Raw genomic sequence first — 3,404 nt, 5'->3', positions numbered from 1 at the left:
CAATTCTGGGAGTATACAGAACAAAAAGGAGCCTTTAAATTCTCATTACAAGTAGTCAAGGGCCTCCTTGTAAGATCACTGTCTTTAATAAGTAAAAAAACAACTGTAATTAGAAGTTTAGCAGCACCTAAGTATTTTTTCAGTTTTTTGGCCCTTGGTTCTGATTTCTTTTCAGAACCCCCTTATCCTGTATTAGGTTTTAATGAGGATCTTGTTATAAATTCTTACTCTACTTCCTGAATTACTTGTCCATAAAGGTCTTCTACCTTCTGAGATTTGGAGTTTGTCCTGAGTAGAGAATCCAAAGAGATCACCTACATCATTAGCCTGAATAGTTCTCTCTGCTGCCTAGCTCCTAAGACAAACCTTCCCATCCACAGCCTGTTCTCACCAAGGCCTGACAACTGCCTCATGAGTCTGAAACTATACACTGTAGATGCCCCAAATCCTGATTTGTGATTACAACTTCCTGGAAATTTTACAGACAATCCAGGAAAAGATCTTGACCTTAATAATGAGCTGGTCTGTGATAGTATGCATATCTGATAGAACTAGAACAAAGAAAATAAAATTTTTAATGGATGAAAAAGGGTGAAAACACTTTTCTTTCAGATTCTAGAATAAACCCATTTTCTCTCTTCACTATCACACCTTCCTTCCATGCAAAGGGCAAATTGTAAGGCTAAAAAAGTATCATTTCTGAGCTACAGGGCATTAATAAGACTGACTACTATGAGGAACTTCCCTGGCAGTCCAATGGTTAAGACTTTGTGCTTCCAATGCAGGGGATAGGGGTTCGATCCCTGGTTGGGGAACTAAGATCGCACATGCTATGTGGCACGGCCAAAAAGTAAAAAAAAAAAAAAAAAAAGACTGAATACTATGAGATACTAACTGTTTCTCATCATAGGCTTTTTACCATCAAACATTTACTTTCTTCAGCCAGTTCAGAGTAGTTTCAGTCAAATCAATTTCATGACATTGGGTAAGAGAGAAGAACCAAATAACTGGCCTTGATTCATTCAACAAACATATATTGAACCCACATTTTGTGGGTTCACACCAGGTACTGTGTGAGGTAGTGAAAATAAGGTAGTACATAGAACAGTCAGGGCCTCATTCCTCCTAGGGCTATAGTAAGAGAGCAGAAATTAAATAATCACACAAATATATAAATACAAACTGTGATAAGAGCCATACAAGAAAAGTTCTGAGTACTATGAACAATTTTAACAAAGAGATCTGATTTAAATTAGTGGAGTTAGGGAAGGCTTTTGTAATGAAGTTCCTTTTAGGCTGAGGTATTAAGAATGACTAGGAGTTCACCAAGCAAAAACGATAGGAAGAACATTTCCCCCATCAAGAACACAATGTGCAAAATCCTGAGGTAGGAACAATCTTAGAGTGCTTCATAAAGATAATATTGCTGAAACAAGGTCAGCATGAGAAGAGACTATGCAAGATAAGGTTAGGGTCAGGTCATTTAGACTCTTGTGGGTCATGGTAAACAGGTTAGATTGCATTCCGATTGTAATTAGAAGTCCTAGAGTGGTATTAAGCATGGGAATGTTTGTAAAAGGCTGCTATGTGTAGAATAGACTATAGAGAGGCAAGAATGGAAGTAGGGAGACCTATTAAGTAGCTCTTGTGTTAGTCCAGATGTGAGACGATGGTGGCTCTTACTAGATAAGTGTTGGCTGTGGGCATAGAGATTTGTAGGTAGATTTGAAATATATTTAGGAGGACAAGCCAATAGTACTTAGTGATTGATTGGATGTGCAGGTTAAGGAAGAAATGAGAGTGAACTGGGCACACATTTTATGCCAAGGATATGAAGAAGCTAAAGATAAACCTCTGGCTAATATCCATAGCAGGAAAGAACAATTAGTAATTCTGTGATTCAGGGATTTGATTACATTTAAGCAGTAAATTAGCACATTTTCTTTTAGGGAGAGTGTTCAAAGCATGCTTCAGGTGGAGTCCAACCTCCCTCATTTTATAGATGAAGGGATTAAGACTCACAATGGATTGTGCTACTTTGCAAATTAATCTTGTGCTGTGTATGAATGCTTCATCTTCCAAAATAGAACATAAACTTACAAACAGCATCACTTGTTTCATAGACATCTCCTCCTGATAGCACCTGATATACTACTGAGGATACAGCAAACACTCAATAAATGTTTCCCAAATTAAAATGATTTCAATTTCTTCTTCCTCAGCAGATAGAACACAATGGATATTCTGATTACAGATAATGCCAGCGAAGTGACAGAGTTCATCCTGGTGGGTTTGTCCAATCATCCAAAAGTCCAGGGTAGCAGTCTACCTGATTACATTGGTGGGTAACAGTCTCATCATTGTTGTGGTTAGAGTAGATAAGCAGCCTCACACCTCTATGTATTTTTTCTTAAGCAACTTGCCCTTCCTTGATATCTGCTACTCTAGCAATTCAGTGCCTTTTTTTATTGTTCAATGGTTTAAGAGACTACCCCACCATTTCCTATACTAGCTGTTATGCTCAGATGACCATTGCTCTTTTTCTGGGGATGACAGAGTGCCTCATCCTTGATGTCATGGCTTATGATAGATTTATTGCAATATCCAATCCCCTGTGTCACACCATCATTATGAATGACCAGGTCTGCATACAGTTGGCTGTGGTGACCTGGGCTAGTGCCTTCCTTTTAGCAGTAATACCAATCACTGCAATTCTTGCCAGTTTTTGTGGACACAATATCATCAACCATTTTACCTGTGAGGCACAGGCCCTGTTGAAGCTCATCTGGTCAGACACCCTAGTCAGACTTATTCTGGGTCTGGTCATCGGTATACTGACACTGCCGCTGCACTTCACCTTCATCCTCATCTCCTATACTCGCATTGTGGTGGTTGTGCTGAGGATCCGCTCTGCAGAGGCCAGGCTCAAAACTTTCTCCACCTGTGGATCCCATCTGACCGTGGTCACCATATTTTATGGGACAGCCACCTGCATGTACCTGAAACCTCAGTCAAGGGAGTACCGGGACCAGGGCAAAGTCACCTCTACATTTTAGAGTGCTGTAAGCCCTGTGTTGAACCCTCTCATTTATACCTTGAGGAACAAGGATGTGAAAGATGCCCTAAGAAAAATAATTAAGAAGAAACAGTCCTAAAAAGGGCATGAATAGCCCACAGAGGCTCATCTAACCAACAGCTTGACACTGACTTGTAAAAATAACAAGGTCCAGATACTAAACAATATTTTAGTAACGTAATTATTTTCAAATGTGTTTTTTTCTATTTCCAACAGGTGTGTGATAAAGAACTTACTCTCACTGAGAAAAACATTAAACATTTACAATGTCATCCATTTAGGTAATAAATTATACAGGACAATCTTGTGGGAGAGCTTATAAAACAAA

At 39.1% G+C, this 3,404-nt stretch overlaps 1 pseudogene; it reads left to right on the top strand.

Moving 5' to 3' along the window:
• Positions 1–2,398: 2,398 nt before the first annotated feature.
• LOC132513947 (olfactory receptor 13H1-like) lies at positions 2,399–3,155 on the top strand (annotated as a pseudogene).
• The last annotated feature ends 249 nt before the right edge of the window (positions 3,156–3,404 follow it).

Source organism: Lagenorhynchus albirostris, chromosome X, assembly GCF_949774975.1.
Source record: "Lagenorhynchus albirostris chromosome X, mLagAlb1.1, whole genome shotgun sequence".
Classification (NCBI taxonomy): domain Eukaryota; kingdom Metazoa; phylum Chordata; class Mammalia; order Artiodactyla; family Delphinidae; genus Lagenorhynchus; species Lagenorhynchus albirostris.
Note: the sequence above shows the minus strand (reverse complement) of the source record. Positions and strands in the feature narration are given on the sequence as shown.